The sequence below is a fragment of the Schistocerca gregaria genome, unplaced genomic scaffold (assembly GCF_023897955.1).
Source record: "Schistocerca gregaria isolate iqSchGreg1 unplaced genomic scaffold, iqSchGreg1.2 ptg000169l, whole genome shotgun sequence".
NCBI lineage: Eukaryota > Metazoa > Arthropoda > Insecta > Orthoptera > Acrididae > Schistocerca > Schistocerca gregaria.
The window spans coordinates 7786749-7807580 of NW_026061724.1; the positions used below are offsets into that span (position 1 = coordinate 7786749).

The following is a 20832-nucleotide window of genomic DNA, read 5'->3' on the forward strand; positions in this document are numbered from 1 at the left end:
TCTATTTCTAATTCTTTTGAAATAAAGCTCATTACTATATTAATTGTTTTAGCAGCTATAACTAAGAGAGCTCAGATTCCTTTCTCTTCATGACTTCCTGCTGCTATAGCAGCTCCTACTCCTGTTTCTGCTTTAGTTCATTCTTCTACTCTTGTTACTGCTGGTGTTTATTTATTAATTCGTTTTAGACCAATATTGGATACTTATAATTGTGGTTGATTTTTACTTTTAATTGGTTGTATAACTATATTTATGGCTGGATTGGGCGCTAATTTTGAGTTTGATTTAAAGAAGATTATTGCTCTTTCTACTTTAAGACAACTTGGTTTAATAATAAGAATTTTGGTTATAGGTTATCCAAAGCTTGCATTTTTTCATTTATTGGCTCATGCTTTATTTAAGGCATTATTATTTATATGTGCAGGTTCAATAATTCATAATTTGAAGGATTCTCAGGATATTCGTTTTATAGGATCAATTGTTAATTTCATACCTTTAACTTCAGTTTGTTTTAATGTTTCTAGTTTATCTTTGTGTGGAATACCTTTTTTAGCGGGATTTTATTCAAAGGATTTAATTCTTGAGATGGTTTGTTTAAGATGAATTAATTGTTTAATTTTTTTCTTTATTTTTTTTTCTACTGGTTTAACTGCTTCTTATTCTTTTCGTTTGTTTTATTATTCAATATCTGGTGATAATAATTTTTATTCTAGATTTTCTTTTGATGATAAGGGTTATTATATTTCATTTGGAATAATTGGTCTATTGTTTGTTGCTGTTTTTGGTGGTAGTCTTTTATCTTGATTAATTTTTCCTATTCCTCATGTGATTGCTTTACCTTATTATTTAAAGTTTTTAACTATTACAGTTGTTATTTTAGGTGCTTATTTAGGTTATCTTATTTCTAATTTTGATTTTTCTCATAATTTATTTTCTTTAAGTATACTTTCTTTTGTTAGATTTGCTGGTTCTATATGATTTATGGCCTTTTCTTTCAACTAAGTTTATTAGATATATTCCTTTAAAAATAGGTTATTATTCATCTAAGTCATTTGATTATGGTTGAGGTGAATTACTTGGTGGTCAAGGTTTATATAGATTATTTATTTATTTAATTGGTTATATTCAAGGTTGATATGATTCTAATTTCAAGATTTATCTTTTAACTTTTATTTTTTGAATATTTATTTTGGTAATATTGTTTTTCGTTTACTTAAATAGCTTATAATTAGAGCGTGACACTGAAGATGTTAAGGAAGTATTTTTACTTTTAAGTATTTATAAATATAGATATATTATTTTTACAGTGAAAATGTAATGTTTTATTTAAACTATATAAATTCTAGAAATGTTAACGGAGTTTAACCGCTAATATAAAAAGTTAGCAGCTTTCATATTGGCTTTACATTTCCTTAATTGGAACTATTATAGTTCAATTATATTATTAACAGTAATACGCCTCTTTTTGGCTTCAATTAATAAGAATAAGGGTAGTACATACCAATCTTCCAGGTCGAAACTGACTGCAATATTTCGCTTCTTATTCTATTTAAGGTTGATTGATAATATCAATACTTTTTGAATGCAACCCAAATGTTATATTTAACTACAACCCTTTATTCTGCTCATTGTAATGCTCCTTGGTTTCATTCATGGTATAGTCCTCCTAATAGAACTAGAATAAAAAATATTGTTGATACTGTTCAGATTATAATGTCTGAAGTTTTAAAAATAATTACAATTGGTAGAATTAGTGCAATTTCTACATCAAAAATTAAAAAGATTACTGCGATTAGGAAGAATCGTATTGAGAATGGTATTCGTGCTGATCTTTTTGGATCAAACCCACATTCAAATGGTGATCTTTTTTCTCGATCATTAATTAATTTTTTTGATAGTGTTGTTGCCAGGATTATAACAATTATTGGAATAATAAATCTAATGAAAACTCTTGTTGATAGAATTATGATTGTTTTTCTTGATTTATATCAAGCTTTCTGATTGGAAGTCAAATGTACTATTTATACTAGAAAAACAATTATCTACCTCATCAATAAATAGAGATATATAAGAATAATCATACTACGTCTACGAAGTGTCAGTATCATGCTGCTGCTTCAAATCCAAAGTGATGTCTTGGTGAAAATTGATTTATTGAGTGTCGAAGTAGACATGTTGATAAAAAGATTGTTCCAATAATTATGTGTAAACCATGGAATCCTGTTGCAACAAAGAATGTTGATCCATAAACTGCATCTGCAATGGTAAAAGGTGCTTCTCAATATTCATATGCTTGAAGTATTGTAAAGTATAGTCCTAATAACACTGTGAAGAATAATCCTTGTAGTGCTTGAGTATGATTAGATTCCATTAAACTATGATGTGCTCATGTTACTGTTACTCCTGATGCTAAAAGAATAGCTGTATTAAGTAATGGAATTTGTATAGGGTTAAAGGGTTGAATTCCTATTGGAGGTCATAGTATTCCTAGTTCAATTGTTGGTGCTAATCTTCTTCTAAAGAATGCTCAAAAAAAGAAACGAAAAATAATACCTCTGATGCAATAAATAAAATTATTCCTCATCGTAATCCAATTGATACAAATCCTGTATGTAATCCTTGATATGTTCCTTCTCGTACTACATCTCGTCATCATTGAATTATAGTTAGTAGGGTAATTCCAAATCCAATTATGAATAAGTTAATATTAAATAGGTGGAATCATTTTGCTAGTCCTGATACTAGGACTATTGCTCCAATTGCTCCTGTTAATGGTCAAGGTCTATAGTCTACTAAGTGGAATGGGTGGTTTGAGTGAGTTGTTAACGTAGGTTTAATATACTTCTCTAGAATATAGAGTTCTTAGAATTGAGAAAACATAGGCTTGAATTATTGCTACTGCTGATTCTAGAATTAATAGAAGTATTTGTCCAATAATTAGTAATGAGATTAAGTTTATTGCTATAGATGGTCCTGTGTTTCCTAATAAGGTTAATAATAAGTGTCCTGCAATTATATTTGCTGCCAACCGTACTGCTAATGTACCTGGTCGAATAACATTACTAATTGTTTCAATTAGTACTATAAATGATATTAATGCAGGCGGTGTACCTTGTGGTACAAGGTGTGTAAATATATGATTAGTATGGTTAATTCATCCAAATAATATAAATCTTAGCCATATAGGTAGGGCAATTGCAAATGTTAATGCTAAATGTCTTGTTCTAGTAAAAATATAAGGGAATAATCCTATGGAATTGTTAAATAATATTATAATAAAAATTGAGATGAAAATGAATGTTGTTCCATTAAATGATTTTGGTCCAAGAAATGTGTTAAATTCATTATGTAAGGTTAAATTTAGTTTATTTCAGATAATGTTAATTCGTGATGGTGTAAGTCAAAATAGTGATGGGATTAATAATAGTCCTAGAAATGTTCTAGTTCAATTTAATGATAAATTAAAGATGTTACTTGATGGGTCAAATGTTGAGAATAGATTTGTTATCATTTTCAATTTAAGTTTTTTATTTCAATTGTTCCTTTTTCTGCTCTTTTAATAAGGTTAGGTTTAAATGAGAAGAAGTTTATTTGATTAAACAAGATTAATGTAGCTGAAAATATAATGAATAGTGAGAATCATATAAGAGGGGATATTTGAGGGATTTGGATATAATTTCCCCATCAGAAGTAGTCGTTAATTTACTATTATTTGGTTTAAGAGACCATTACTTACTTTCAGTCATCTGATGAATTTCAAGGTGTACTAATTTTTTTTAGTTACTTTAGATTGACACTCTAATGTTATTTATTTTAACTAACTCCTTAAATTATCTTAGATAATCACTTAATAAATAAATTTACTGAAGTTCTTTCAATTACAATTGGTATAAATCTGTGGTTTGCTCCACAGAATTCTGAGCATTGTCCAAAGAATAATCCAGGTCGATTTATTGTGAATGTTCCTTGATTTAACCGACCTGGCGTTGCATCAATTTTAACCCCTAATGCAGGAACTGCTCATGAGTGTAGAACATCTGATGCTCTTGTTAATACTCGTACTTCTGTATTTATTGGTAGGATTGTTCGGTTATCTACATCTAGTAGTCGGAATCCATCATTTCTAGGTCTTGTTCTGGTGTTATATAAGTGTCAAATTCTACGTCTAAAGTCCTTAGTATAATGAAATTAAGGTTGATGTTGAAATCAATCCTATTGTTGAAATTATTACTGTTATAGGAAGAATGATTCTTGATTTTTGGGACTTTATCTTTATAGATCACGAATTTTCTGTGTATGATATAATTAGAGCTGAGAATCTAATACGTATATAGTAGTAGAGTGTAATTGTAGTTAATACAACTATAATAGTTATAATAGTTGTTATATTGTTTTCTATTAATGATTGTATTACAATTCATTTTGGTAAGAATCCGAGGAATGGTGGTAGTCCACCTAAAGATAATAAAGATAAGAATATTATGAATTTAATTACGGTTTTTATATTTCTGGCTGAATAAATTTGATTTATGAAAAATAAATTTATTTGCTTAAATAATAAAACTATAATTAATCTTAATAGTGAGTAAATAATGAAGTATAGTTCTCAGATGTTTTCTCTGACTGTTAATGATCTAATTATTCAACCTAGATGTCTGATTGATGAATATGCTAAAAGTTGTCGTAAGGATGTTTGATTTAAACCTCCTATTGCCCCAATAATAATTCTTAAGATAATAATTGTTCAAATAAAAGTTCTTAATTGAATACAATAAGATAAGACCATAATTGGGGCGATTTTTTGTCATGTTATTAATGTTAAACAATTATTTCATCTTGATGCTCCTATAACTTCTGGAAATCAGAAATGGAAAGGTGCAGCTCCAATCTTTAATAATAGTCTAGATCTAATTATTATTGATCTAATTATTCAACCTAGATGTCTGATTGATGAATATGCTAAAAGTTGTCGTAAGGATGTTTGATTTAAACCTCCTATTGCCCCAATAATAATTCTTAAGATAATAATTGTTCAAATAAAAGTTCTTAATTGAATACAATAAGATAAGACCATAATTGGGGCGATTTTTTGTCATGTTATTAATGTTAAACAATTATTTCATCTTGATGCTCCTATAACTTCTGGAAATCAGAAATGGAAAGGTGCAGCTCCAATCTTTAATAATAGTCTAGATCTAATTATTATTGATGGGATAAATTCTGTTTCCCATCCCATGGGATATTTTATTTGAATCAGCAAAATTGAAAATAATAATATTGTCGATGCTATTGCTTGGACAACAAAATATTTAATTGATGATTCATTTATTATTATATTTTTATTTCTTGTTAGGAGCGGAATAAATGAAAGTAAGTTGATCTCAAGTCCTATTCAAACCCCAAATCAGAAATTTGATGAAATGGACAGGATCGTTCCTATCATTAATGTTGATAGGAAGAGATGTTTTGTAGAGTTGTTGGTCATTAAAAAGGAGAGGATTGATACCTCTATAAATGGGGTATGAACCCATTAGCTTGTTTAGCTTACCTTTTTACATTAAGGTGTATGATCCACGTTGGTTTTTGATACTAAAGGAGGTAGTTTAATTCTATCTTATGTAATTTTAATGAAGGTAATTTTATTTACTTTATTTACCCTATCAAGGTAACCCTTTAATCAGGCACTTCATTTATTTAATATATAAATCGAAAGTTTTTTTTTGAAATTCTTTTATGTATTATTTTGTTTAATTAGGATTAATTTATCCTGCTCATTTTATTTTTTATATATATATATATATATATATATAATAATTAATTTATATTAATATATTACATTTAATTGAAATTAAAGTATTATAAGTTCATCTTACCATTATCAATTGATTATTTTAATGCAATTATTTACCTAGGATTATAGCTACTTATGTTTTTAGCTTAAAATAGGTTATTATAATATAATATTTATAATAATATGTAATTTAATATTTAATATTATTATAATTGGATATAAAAAATAAAATTATTAATTTAAAAATAAAATATTATAATTAATATAAATAATTATATTAATTATAATAATATAATTATGTAAATTATCTATAATTAGATTATTTAACTAATATATATGAAAGTTAACTTAATATAGAAAAAAGAATTCATATTAATAACATATTATATTAAATTACATAATTGTATAAAATATATTTATTATATTATTTAATCTTTCTTTATTTATTAGTGAAAAGAAAGATTAAATAAGAAACAATATAATACATTTATTGCTATACATGTTCCATATTAATCTTTAATTATATATAATAGAGAAGTTGTGGTGGTCATACATAGGGGCGTTTCTTTTTTTTTTTTGTTAATGTTTGTGGTTTTTTTCTTTTTTTTTCTTTAAATATTTGAATCTTTTATTTTTTCCTGAATTAATAGATTTAAAATTTTCTTATTTTTTATTTTTAAAAGTTTTATTCTTGCTTGTTTATTCACTTTTTCTTTGTATTATATGTAAGTTTTGTTAGACTAAATGTTCTTTTTGTAGTAATTTGATTTAATTATCAAGTGATTTTGGATTTAGCAATTGATTTAGTATTGGCATAATTCGTGCCAGCAGCCGCGGTTATACGATTGATACAAGTGAATATTATTGGTTAAAACAGTTGTTTATATTATTAGGGTTGAAATATAAATTTGTAAGGTGAAATGTTAAAATTTATTTGTGGCCCTTTTTATGAATCGGTGAAATTTAAATAATAAACTAGGATTAGATACCCTATTATTTTAAATGTTAATTATATTTACCAGGGTACTATTAGTTAAGGTCTTTAAACCCAAAGAATTTGGCGGTATCTCATTCCATTCAGAGGAACCTACCCCATGATTGATAATACACGATTTACTCTACTTAATTTATTTGTTTGTATATCTCCGTTATCAGAGAATCTTTTTAGAGTTATAATTCTCAAGATTTATAATTATAAAATATTTCAGGTCAAGGTGCAGCTTATAGTTAAGAGGAGGTGGGTTACAATAGATTTTTGTTTATAACGAATTTGATAGTGAAATACTGTTAATGAAGGTGGATTTGATAGTAATTTAATTTATGTAATTTAACTGATATTGGCTCTGAGATGTGTACACATCGCCCGTCGCTCTCATTATTGGTTATTCTATTTTATTTTAAAGTAGCTTCAATTTAGATGAGATAAGTCGTAACATAGTAGATGTACTGGAAAGTGTATCTAGGAAGAGTTTCAAGATATAACTTATTAGTAAAGTGTTTCATTTACACTGAAAATTTTTCAGTGCAAATCAGGATATCTTGATTATTTATTTTATTATATTTATTTTTTGTTTATTTAATTATTTAATATAAATAATTTTATTGTATTTTTGTCTTAGTATATTTTATAGAATTGATTTTTTTAATTATAGTTTATTGGTAATGTAAGTGTTTTATGAAATAATATTTTAAATTTTTTTAAGTAGATTTTATTTATTGTACCTTTTGTATCAGGGTTTATCAAAATTTTAGTATTTATTTTACTTGTCTCGATTTGGGTTGATTTATAAATAATTTATAGTTAATGTATCATAAATATTATTAAATTATTTATAGAAATGAGATGTTAATCGTTTCCCAAGATATCTAGTTTCTTAAGAAAAAAATTTATTTTTTAAAGTTATTTGTTTTTATTTAATTTTTTAAGTAAAAATATTAACTTATTTATTCTTTAAGGGATAAGCTTTGAAGTTAATAACCTATAATTTATTTTATAAAAATATAATAGTAAGCTTTAAACCAGCTATCTTTAAGATTACGTTTTAGTTCATTATTTTTTATTTTGATTTTATAAATATTTTAGGTTTTTTATTAAGATTATTAATTTAATTTTAAAATTTTTGTAATAATGATAGAATTAGTATATTTATTTGTATGAAATTTTTACCTTGTGAACTTATTATATGGAACTAGGCAAAATTGATTTCCGCCTGTTTATCAAAAACATGTCCTCTTGTTTATATTTTGAGGTATGGCCTGCTCACTGAGCGTATTTTTAAAGAGCCGCGGTATTTTGACCGTGCAAAGGTAGCATAATCATTAGTCTCTTAATTAGTGGCTGGAATGAATGGCTTGACGAGAAATCAACTGTCTCTTAATAAATTTTTGAATTTAACTTTTGAGTCAAAAGGCTTAAATTCTTCTTTAGGACGAGAAGACCCTATAGAGCTTGACATTTTACTTTTATATAGTTTTTTGTTTGTCTTTCTATATTTAATGATGATGTTTTGTTGGGGTGACATGAAGAATAGATAAACTCCTCATTATTATATCATTTATTTATGTTTGTTATTTTGATCCATAATTTATGATCATAAGATTAAGTTACCTTAGGGATAACAGCGTAATTGTTTTTGAGAGCTCATATCGACAAAGCAGATTGCGACCTCGATGTTGGATTAAGAAAAATTTTGGGTGCAGGAGCCCAATGATTAGGTCTGTTCGACCTTTAAATTCTTACATGATCTGAGTTCAGACCGGCGTGAGCCAGGTCGGTTTCTATCCTAAGATTGTTAATCCATATTAGTACGAAAGGACCATATGGTTAAAATATTTTTTGTTATATTGATTAATATTAATTTATTTACTATTTTGACAGATTAATGTGTTGAATTTAGAATTCATTTATGTAGATTTTTTCTACAAATAGTATTGATACTTTATGATTTATTTATATTTATTTTGAATTTTCTTTTATTGGTTATTTGTGTTTTAATTAGTGTTGCCTTTTTAACTTTATTAGAGCGTAAGGTTTTAGGTTATATTCAGATTCGAAAGGGTCCAAATAAGGTAGGTTTTGTTGGAATTCCTCAGCCATTTAGAGATGCTATTAAGTTAATTTGTAAGGAGCAGCCAATTCCTATTATATCTAATTACCTACTTTATTATTTTTCCCCTGTTTTTAATTTAATGATTTCTTTAGCCGTTTGAGTAATTTTTCCTTATTTAACTTATATGTGTTCTTTTTCTTATGGATTTTTATTTTTTTATGTTGTACTAGATTAGGTGTTTATACTGTTATAATTGCTGGTTGATCTTCTAATTCAAACTATTCATTATTAGGTTCTCTTCGTTCTGTTGCTCAAACAATTTCTTATGAAGTTAGTTTAGCTTTAATTTTATTGTCTTTAATTATTTTGATTGGTAGTTTTAATATGTTTGATTTTATAAACTATCAGCTTTATTGTTGATTTATTATTACTTCTTTTCCTTTAGCTTTAGCTTGTTTTGCTTCTTGCTTAGCTGAAACTAATCGTACTCCTTTTGATTTTGCTGAAGGGGAATCTGAGTTAGTTTCAGGATTTAATATTGAGTATGGTGCGGGTGGTTTTACTTTAATTTTTTTAGCTGAATATACTAGAATTGTCTTCATAAGAATGTTATTGGCTTTAATTTTTTTGGGCGGTGATTTTTATTCTTTTATATTTTTTATTAAGCTTGCTATTATATCTTTTGGTTTTATTTGGGTTCGTGGAACATTACCACGGTTCCGTTATGATAAATTAATGTACTTAGCTTGAAAAAGTTTTTTACCTTTATCTTTGAATTTTTTTATTTTCTTTGTTGGTTTAAAGATTTTATTTATCTCATTTGTTTAGTGAAATTTTTTGAGAAAAGTTAATAGAAGAGTTAAACTTCTAATTTTATGTTTTCAAAACATATGCTTTTCCTAAGCTAATTAACTTTATTCCTTAATTAATTTATCTCATGCGTTTGTGACATGGACATTAATTAAGAAATATGTGAAGTAAATAATTGTTAAGATTTGACCTGTTATAATATAAGGTTCTTCAACAGGTCGTTTACCAATTCACGTTAGTAAGCATACAACAACTACTATAATTCAGAATAAAATTTGATTAATAGGGTAAAATTGAATGCCTCGGAATGGTGTTTTATTATAAAATGGTAAAATTATTAAGATCCTAATTGATAAAAATAATGCAATAACACCTCCTAACTTATTAGGGATAGATCATAGAATTGCATATGCAAATAGGAAATATCATTCTGGTTGAATGTGAACTGGTGTTACTAATGGGTTGGCAGGTACAAAGTTATCTGGATCTCCTAATAGGTAAGGATTAATTAAACATAGTATAATTAATAATGATGTTATTATTACAAATGTAATAGAATCCTTAAAGGTAAAGTATGGATGGAATGGAATTTTTTCAATATCTCCATTTAGTCCAAGAGGATTATTAGATCCTGTTTGGTGAAGAAAAAATAAATGAATTGCTGCTATAGCAGCAATAATAAATGGTAATACAAAATGGAATGTGAAGAATCGATTTAATGTTGCATTATCAACAGCGAATCCTCCTCATACTCATTGGACTAAATCTGTTCCTAAGTATGGGATTGCTGATAATAAATTAGTAATTACTGTTGCACCTCAAAAAGATATTTGGCCTCAGGGTAAGACATATCCTATAAATGCAGTTGCTATAACTAAAAATAAAATCACTGTACCAATTATTCAGGTATGTATATATACATATAAGATCCATAGTAAATTCCCCGTCCTACATGTAAGTAAATACAAATAAAAAATATAGATGCTCCATTTGCGTGTAAGGTTCGGATAATTCCACCATTATTTACGTCTCGGCAGATGTGTACTACACTACTGAATGCTATTTCAATATTTGATGTATAATGTATAGCTAAAAATAGTCCAGTTACGATTTGAATTACCAAACATAACCCTAATAGGGATCCAAAATTTCATCAAAATGAAATATTTGTTGGGGCAGGTAAGTCAATTAAAGAGTTATTAATAATTTTAATTAAAGGATGTCTTAATCGTAAGGGTTTATTCATTAGTAATTATCTTATTTTACGAATAGGTCCCTGATTAATATTGGTGATTTTAACAACTGCTAGTAGTGCTAAAAATAAATAAATTATTATTATTATTGTAATAATGAATGTTGGTCTATTATATAATTTTTCTAAAGATAGTGTTATTTCTTGATAATTGATTAAATTATCAATATTTATAGTTTCGGTGTTTTTGAAAAAGTCTATAAATATAGATATATCTAGAATAATTAATATTAATATGATAAATACTCACATTATTAATGTAATAATTATAGTGATTGATTTAGGCTGAAATATTTCGTTTGATGCAATTCTTGTAATGTAAATAAATAATACTAGTATACCACCAAGAAATGTTAAAAATAAAATATATGATAATCAATATCTTTCTATTATTGTTCCTGTTATTAATCCAACTAGGAAGGTTTGAAGGATAATAAAAAGCATTATTGATATTGGGTGTCTTAATTTAATAAAATTAATATTTATTACATTTGATAATGATATAATTATTATTTTGATCATTTCAGGGGTTAGTTTATTTAAAATACCGGTTTTGGGGACCGATGATGGAAGCTTTTCCACCTCTGAAGTTTTAAAAGTGGGGGTTGGACTTATTTCCGGTTTACAAGACCGGCGTTTTTTTTAAAGTATTAAAACTAATGTTTGTATTCTCTATTTTTACTTCTTTATTGATTTATTTTGCTGGTGTTTATGTTTTTTCTTCTAAACGTAAACATTTATTAATGGTTCTTTTGAGATTAGAATATATTGTTCTTTCTTTATTTATGTTAGTTATTGTTTTTCTTATTGAGTTTGATTATGATTATTTTTTTCCTGTTATTTTTTTAGTTTTTTCTGTTTGTGAGGGTGCTTTAGGTCTTTCTATTTTAGTTTCAATAATTCGTTCTCATGGTAATGATTTTTTTAATTCTTTTGGTTTATCTTTATGTTAAAGTATTTATTTATAACTATTTTTTTGATCCCTCTTTGTTTATTAAATAATTGTTGATGGTTGGTTCATTCTTTAATGTTCCTGTCGGGTTTTGTTTTTATAATTTGTGTTTATTCATATGCTGATTTGAATATAATTAGATATTATTTTGGTATTGATTATTTTTCTTTTAGTTTCATTTTACTTAGTTTTTGGATTTGTTCTTTAATAATCACTGCTAGAGGTTCAGTTTATTTAAGTTCATATCATTCTAATTTTTTTGTTTTTATGGTTTTGATTTTAATAATTATGCTTTATTGTTCATTTGCTACATTAAGTCTTCTTTCTTTTTATATTTTTTTTGAGGCTAGATTAGTTCCTACTATACTTTTAATTTTGGGTTGGGGTTATCAACCTGAGCGTTTGCAGGCTGGTGTTTATTTAATTTTTTATACTTTGGTTGCTAGATTACCTTTATTATTAGTTTTATTTAAGGTTTATGATTTTTCTAATACTTTATATTTTCCTTTATTGGTTGATTTTGGTTCTTATTATTTTATGTTTTATGTATTTATAATTTTGGCTTTTTTAGTTGAGATACCTATGTTTTTGGTTCATTTATGACTTCCTAAGGCTCATGTAGAGGCCCCTATTTCAGGTAGAATAATTCTTGCTGGTGTTTTATTAAAGTTAGGTGGTTATGGTATTTTTCGTGTTATAAAGGTTATTTCTTATTTGGGTTTAAAGTTTAATTATTTTTGATTGTCTTTAGGTTTATCTGGGGGTGTTATTGTAAGATTTATTTGTTTTCGTCAGGTTGATTTAAAGTCTTTAATTGCATATTCTTCTGTTGCTCATATAAGAATGGTTATTGGTGGATTGATGACTATGAATTGATGAGGTTGTGTAGGTTCTCTTTCTCTAATGGTTGGTCATGGTTTATGTTCTTCTGGTTTATTTTGTTTATCTAATATTATTTATGAACGTTTAGGTAGACGAAGATTATTAATTAACAAGGGTATAATTAATTTGATGCCAAGAATGGCTTTATGATGATTTCTTTTAAGATCATCAAATATGGCTGCTCCTCCTTCTTTAAATTTGGTAGGTGAAATTAGATTATTAAATAGAATTATATCTTGATCTTCTTTTAGATTCTTTGCTTTGATTTTTTTATCTTTTTTTAGAGCTGTTTATACTTTGTATATATATTCTTATTCTCAGCATGGGAATTATTATTCTGGTGTTTATACTTGTTCTCTTGGTTATTTTCGTGAATATCATCTTTTACTTTTACATTGATTGCCTTTAAATATTCTCTGTTTAAAGGGTGAATATTTCTTTGTTTAGTTTGCTTAAGTATTTTAATTAAAAATATTGTTTTGTGGAATCAATGATATGAAGTTTTTCATCTTAGGCCGTGAATTTATTTTCTATTTGTTCTTTGAGTTTTTTTTCTTTGTTTATTTCGAGAACTATAATTTTTATTTTAGGTATTTATTATTTAATAGTTGATTATAGAGTTTTTGTTGAGTGAGAGCTTTTCAATTTAAATGGTTCTATAGTTGTTATAACTTTAATTTTGGATTGAATATCTCTTATTTTTATATCTTTTGTTATATATATTTCTTCTTTGGTTATTTATTATAGAGAGGATTATATATCTGGTGAAAAGAATATAAATCGTTTTATTATTATTGTTTTAATATTTATTCTTTCTATAGGTTTTTTAATTATTAGTCCTAATTTAATTAGAATTTTATTAGGTTGAGATGGTTTAGGTTTAGTTTCTTATTGTTTAGTTATTTATTATCAAAATGTAAAATCTTATAGTGCTGGTATATTAACTGCACTTTCTAATCGTATTGGTGATGTTGCTATTTTAATTTCTATTGCATGAATGTTAAATTTTGGTGGTTGAAATTATATTTATTATTAGGATTTTATTTCTAATTCTTTTGAAATAAAGCTCATTACCATATTAATTGTTTTAGCAGCTATAACTAAGAGAGCTCAGATTCCTTTCTCTTCATGACTTCCTGCTGCTATAGCAGCTCCTACTCCTGTTTCTGCTTTAGTTCATTCTTCTACTCTTGTTACTGCTGGTGTTTATTTATTAATTCGTTTTAGACCAATATTGGATACTTATAATTGTGGTTGATTTTTACTTTTAATTGGTTGTATAACTATATTTATGGCTGGATTGGGCGCTAATTTTGAGTTTGATTTAAAGAAGATTATTGCTCTTTCTACTTTAAGACAACTTGGTTTAATAATAAGAATTTTGGCTATAGGTTATCCAAAGCTTGCATTTTTTCATTTATTGGCTCATGCTTTATTTAAGGCATTATTATTTTTATGTGCAGGTTCAATAATTCATAATTTGAAGGATTCTCAGGATATTCGTTTTATAGGATCAATTGTTAATTTCATACCTTTAACTTCAGTTTGTTTTAATGTTTCTAGTTTATCTTTGTGTGGAATACCTTTTTTAGCGGGATTTTATTCAAAGGATTTAATTCTTGAGATGGTTTGTTTAAGATGAATTAATTGTTTAATTTTTTTTCTTTATTTTTTTTTCTACTGGTTTAACTGCTTCCTATTCTTTTCGTTTGTTTTATTATTCAATATCTGGTGATAATAATTTTTATTCTAGATTTTCTTTTGATGATAAGGGTTATTATATTTCATTTGGAATAATTGGTCTATTGTTTGTTGCTGTTTTTGGTGGTAGTCTTTTATCTTGATTAATTTTTCCTATTCCTCATGTGATTGCTTTACCTTATTATTTAAAGTTTTTAACTATTACAGTTGTTATTTTAGGTGCTTATTTAGGTTATCTTATTTCTAATTTTGATTTTTCTCATAATTTATTTTCTTTAAGTATACTTTCTTTTGTTAGATTTGCTGGTTCTATATGATTTATACCTTTTCTTTCAACTAAGTTTATTAGATATATTCCTTTAAAAATAGGTTATTATTCATCTAAGTCATTTGATTATGGTTGAGGTGAATTACTTGGTGGTCAAGGTTTATATAGATTATTTATTTATTTAATTGGTTATATTCAAGGTTGATATGATTCTAATTTCAAGATTTATCTTTTAACTTTTATTTTTTGAATATTTATTTTGGTAATATTGATTTTCGTTTACTTAAATAGCTTATAATTAGAGCGTGACACTGAAGATGTTAAGGAAGTATTTTTACTTTTAAGTATTTATATATATAGATATATTATTTTTACAGTGAAAATGTAATGTTTTATTTAAACTATATAAATTTTAGAAATGTTAACGGAGTTTAACCGCTAATATAAAAAGTTAGCAGCTTTCATATTGGCTTTACATTTCCTTAATTGGAACTATTATAGTTCAAATATATTAGTAACAGTAATACGCCTCTTTTTGGCTTCAATTAATAAGAATAAGGGTAGTACATACCAATCTTCCAGGTCGAAACTGACTGCAATATTTCGCTTCTTATTCTATTTAAGGTTGATTGATAATATCAATACTTTTTGAATGCAATCCAAATGTTATATTTAACTACAACCCTTTATTCTGCTCATTGTAATGCTCCTTGGTTTCATTCATGGTATAGTCCTCCTAATAGAACTAGAATAAAAAATATTGTTGATACTGTTCAGATTATAATGTCTGAAGTTTTAAAAATAATTACAATTGGTAGAATTAGTGCAATTTCTACATCAAAAATTAAAAAGATTACTGCGATTAGGAAGAATCGTATTGAGAATGGTATTCGTGCTGATCTTTTTGGATCAAACCCACATTCAAATGGTGATCTTTTTTCTCGATCATTAATTAATTTTTTTGATAGTGTTGTTGCCAGGATTATAACAATTATTGGAATAATAAATCTAATGAGAACTCTTGTTGATAGAATTAGAATTGTTTTTCTTGATTTATATCAAGCTTTCTGATTGGAAGTCAAATGTACTATTTATACTAGAAAAACAATTATCTACCTCATCAATAAATAGAGATATATAAGAATAATCATACTACGTCTACGAAGTGTCAGTATCATGCTGCTGCTTCAAATCCAAAGTGATGTCTTGGTGAAAATTGATTTATTGAGTGTCGAAGTAGACATGTTGATAAAAAGATTGTTCCAATAATTACGTGTAAACCATGGAATCCTGTTGCAACAAAGAATGTTGATCCATAAACTGCATCTGCAATGGTAAAAGGTGCTTCTCAATATTCATATGCTTGAAGTATTGTAAAGTATAGTCCTAATAACACTGTGAAGAATAATCCTTGTAGTGCTTGAGTATGATTAGATTCCATTAAACTATGATGTGCTCATGTTACTGTTACTCCTGATGCTAAAAGAATAGCTGTATTAAGTAATGGAATTTGTATAGGGTTAAAGGGTTGAATTCCTATTGGAGGTCATAGTATTCCTAGTTCAATTGTTGGTGCTAATCTTCTTCTAAAGAATGCTCAAAAAAAAGAAACGAAAAATAATACCTCTGATGCAATAAATAAAATTATTCCTCATCGTAATCCAATTGATACAAATCCTGTATGTAATCCTTGATATGTTCCTTCTCGTACTACATCTCGTCATCATTGAATTATAGTTAGAAGGGTAATTCCAAATCCAATTATGAATAAGTTAATATTAAATAGGTGGAATCATTTTGCTAGTCCTGATACTAGGACTATTGCTCCAATTGCTCCTGTTAATGGTCAAGGTCTATAGTCTACTAAGTGGAATGGGTGGTTTGAGTGAGTTGTTAACATAGGTTTAATATACTTCTCTAGAATATAGAGTTCTTAGAATTGAGAAAACATAGGCTTGAATTATTGCTACTGCTGATTCTAGAATTAATAGAAGTATTTGTCCAATAATTAGTAATGAGATTAAGTTTATTGCTATAGATGGTCCTGTGTTTCCTAATAAGGTTAATAATAAGTGTCCTGCAATTATATTTGCTGCCAACCGTACTGCTAATGTACCTGGTCGAATAACATTACTAATTGTTTCAATTAGTACTATAAATGATATTAATGCAGGCGGTGTACCTTGTGGTACAAGGTGTGTAAATATATGATTAGTATGGTTAATTCATCCAAATAATATAAATCTTAGCCATATAGGTAGGGCAATTGCAAATGTTAATGCTAAATGTCTTGTTCTAGTAAAAATATAAGCGAATAATCCTATGAAATTGTTAAATAATATTATAATAAAAATTGAGATGAAAATGAATGTTGTTCCATTAAATGATTTTGGTCCAAGAAGTGTTTTAAATTCATTATGTAAGGTTAAATTTAGTTTATTTCAGATAATGTTAATTCGTGATGGTGTAAGTCAAAATAGTGATGGGATTAATAATAGTCCTAGAAATGTTCTAGTTCAATTTAATGATAAATTAAAGATGTTAGTTGATGGGTCAAATGTTGAGAATAGATTTGTTATCATTTTCAATTTAAGTTTTTTATTTCAATTGTTCCTTTTTCTGCTCTTTTAATAAGGTTAGGTTTAAATGAGAAGAAGTTTATTTGATTAAACAAGATTAATGTAGCTGAAAATATAATGAAAAGTGAGAATCATATAAGAGGGGATATTTGAGGGATTTGGATATAATTTCCCCATCAGAAGTAGTCGTTAATTTACTATTATTTGGTTTAAGAGACCATTACCTACTTTCAGTCATCTGATGAATTTCAAGGTGTACTAATTTTTTTTAGTTACTTTAGATTGACACTCTAATGTTATTTATTTTAACTAACTCCTTAAATTATCTTAGATAATCACTTAATAAATAAATTTACTGAAGTTCTTTCAATTACAATTGGTATAAATCTGTGGTTTGCTCCACAGATTTCTGAGCATTGTCCAAAGAATAATCCAGGTCGATTTATTGTGAATGTTCCTTGATTTAACCGACCTGGCGGTGCATCAATTTTAACCCCTAATGCAGGAACTGCTCATGAGTGTAGAACATCTGATGCTCTTGTTAATACTCGTACTTCTGTATTTATTGGTAGGATTGTTCGGTTATCTACATCTAGTAGTCGGAATCCATCATTTTCTAGGTCTTGTTCTGGTGTTATATAAGTGTCAAATTCTACGTCTATGAAGTCTGAATATTCATATCTTCAATATCATTGTCGTCCAATGGTTTTAATTGTAATTATTGCATCTACTGAATCATCAAGTAAATATAATAGTCGTAATGATGGAAGGGCAATAAAAATTAATGTAATTGCTGGTAAAGCTGTTCAGATTGTTTCAATTAAATGTCCATGAAGTATATTACGGTTAGTATAGGCAATAAATAATATATAACTTAGGGCATAACCTACAATTACTGTAATTAATAATAATACGACCATAGTATGATCATGAAAGAATGATAATTGCTCCATTAATGGTGAAGCTCCATCTTGAAGAGATAAATTTGATCATGTTGCCATTAATAAATATTTTCTAATAAAAGGTCAAACCTTTATTTGTAGAGCTTAAATCTACTGCACTAATCTGCCATATTAGAATCTAGAGATTAATGGTAATTCTGAGTAACTATGTTCTGCAGGAGGGTTATTTTGTAGTCATTCTGTTGATCTTCTTATGTTAGCTCTAAATATAATTGCTCGGTTTGTAATCATTCTTTCTCATATAATTACAATGAATATAATGATTCCTACAATAGAAATTGTAGACCCAATTCTTGATACTACGTTTCATGATGTATATGCGTCTGGGTAGTCAGAGTATCGTCGAGGTATTCCTGCTAATCCTAGGAAGTGTTGAGGAAAGAATGTTAAATTTACTCCAATGAATATAATTGTAAATTGGATTTTTAATCATGTATTATTTATAGTTAATCCTGTAAATAGTGGATATCATTGAATGACACCTCCTATAATTGCAAATACTGCTCCTATAGATAATACATAATGAAAGTGGGCTACTACATAATATGTATCATGTAATACAATATCAAGTGATGAATTTGCTAATACTAATCCTGTAAATCCACCAATTGTAAATAGGAAAATAAATCCTAGAGCTAATAATAATGGTGGATTGAACTTGAATTTAGTTCCATATAATGTAGCTAATCATTTAAATACCTTAATTCCTGTAGGTACAGCAATAATTATTGTTGCTGATGTAAAATATGCTCGTGTGTCAACATCCATTCCTACTGTAAATATATGATGTGCTCATACAATAAATCCTATTAGTCCAATTGATAGTATAGCATAAATTATACCTAATGTTCCAAATGATTCAATTTTTCCTCTTTCTTGACATACAATATGTGAAATAATTCCGAACCCCGGTAGAATTAAAATATAAACTTCTGGGTGTCCAAAGAATCAAAATAGATGTTGATATAGAATTGGGTCACCCCCTCCTGCAGGGTCAAAGAATGATGTATTTAAATTTCGATCTGTTAATAATATAGTAATAGCTCCTGCTGAAACTGGAAGTGAAAGAAGGAGAAGTAATGCTGTAATAGCTACAGATCATACAAATAAAGGTGTTTGATCTAAAGTTATACTTTCTGATCGTATATTAATTGCTGTTGTAATGAAATTCACTGCACCAAGAATAGATGATACACCTGCTAAGTGCAGTGAAAAAATAGCTAGAGGGTCAAAGAATGATGTATTTAAATTTCGATCTGTTAATAATATAGTAATAGCTCTTGCTAAAACTGGAAGTGAAAGAAGGAGAAGTAATGCTGTAATAGCTACAGATCATACAAATAAAGGTGTTTGATCTAAAGTTATACTTTCTGATCGTATATTAATTGCTGTTGTAATGGAATTCACTGCACCAAGAATAGATGATACACCTGCTAAGTGCAGTGAAAAAATAGCTAGATCTACAGATGCACCCCCGTGTGCAATAGCTCCTGCGAGAGGAGGGTAAACTGTTCATCCTGTACCAGCACCATTATCTACTATAGAAGATGTAAGAAGAAGGGTTAGTGAAGGTGGTAGTAATCAAAAACTTATATTATTTATTCGTGGAAATGCTATATCTGGTGCACCAATTATTAGTGGAACAAGTCAATTACCAAATCCACCAATTATAATAGGTATTACTATAAAGAAAATTATTACGAATGCGTGAGCTGTAATAATAACATTATAAATCTGGTCATCCCCAATTAGAGATCTGGGTTGGCCAAGTTCAGCACGAATAAGTATTCTTATTGATGTTCCTACTATTCCTGCTCATGCTCCAAATATGAAGTATAAAGTACCAATGTCCTTATGGTTTGTTGAGAATAATCATTTTTGCGGTAAGATGGATGAATTTTAGGTGGTAGACTGTAAATCTACTTATGAGATGTTTTCTCTCTTATCATATTTAGGTCTTATATTCAATTATGATTCTAGACTGCAATTCTAGAGGTGTAAAATTTTACTAAGGCCTAAAAGATTATTCTTTTAATTATAACTTTGAAGGTTATTAGTTTGATTAACTTAAGTCCTTAGTATAATGAAATTAAGGTTGATGTTGAAATCAATCCTATTGTTGAAATTATTACTGTTATAGGAAGAATGATTCTTGATTTTTGGGACTTTATCTTTATAGATCACGAATTTTCTGTGTATGATATAATTAGAGCTGAGAATCAAATACGTATATAGTAGTAGAGTGTAATTGTAGTTAATACAACTATAATAGTTATAATAGTTGTTATATTGTTTTCTATTAATGATTGTATTACAATTCATTTTGGTAAGAATCCAAGGAATGGTGGTAGTCCACCTAAAGATAATAAAGATAAGAATATTATGAATTTAATTTCGGTTTTTATATTTCTGGCTGAATAAATTTGATTTATGAAAAATAAATTTATTTGCTTAAATAATAAAACTATAATTAATCTTAATAGTGAGTAAATAATGAAGTATAGTTCTCAGATGTTTTCTCTGACTGTTAATGATCTAATTATTCAACCTAGTTGTCTGATTGATGAATATGCTAAAAGTTGTCG

The 20832-nt window shown here is 27.2% G+C and overlaps 2 long non-coding RNA genes across 2 annotated transcripts; one reads left to right on the forward strand and one right to left on the reverse strand.

Moving 5' to 3' along the window:
- Nucleotides 1–3831: 3831 nt before the first annotated feature.
- Nucleotides 3832–18943, forward strand: LOC126302206 (uncharacterized). The gene is made up of 2 exons (XR_007553122.1): nt 3832–4127; nt 17906–18943. It is a non-coding gene; the product is annotated as an uncharacterized LOC126302206 (long non-coding RNA).
- On the reverse strand, nt 18364–20114 carry LOC126302204 (uncharacterized). Its single transcript, XR_007553121.1, has 2 exons — nt 19678–20114; nt 18364–19443 (listed from the first exon to the last, which is right to left on the reverse strand). It is a non-coding gene; the product is annotated as an uncharacterized LOC126302204 (long non-coding RNA).
- Between the last annotated feature and the right edge of the window lie 718 nt (nt 20115–20832).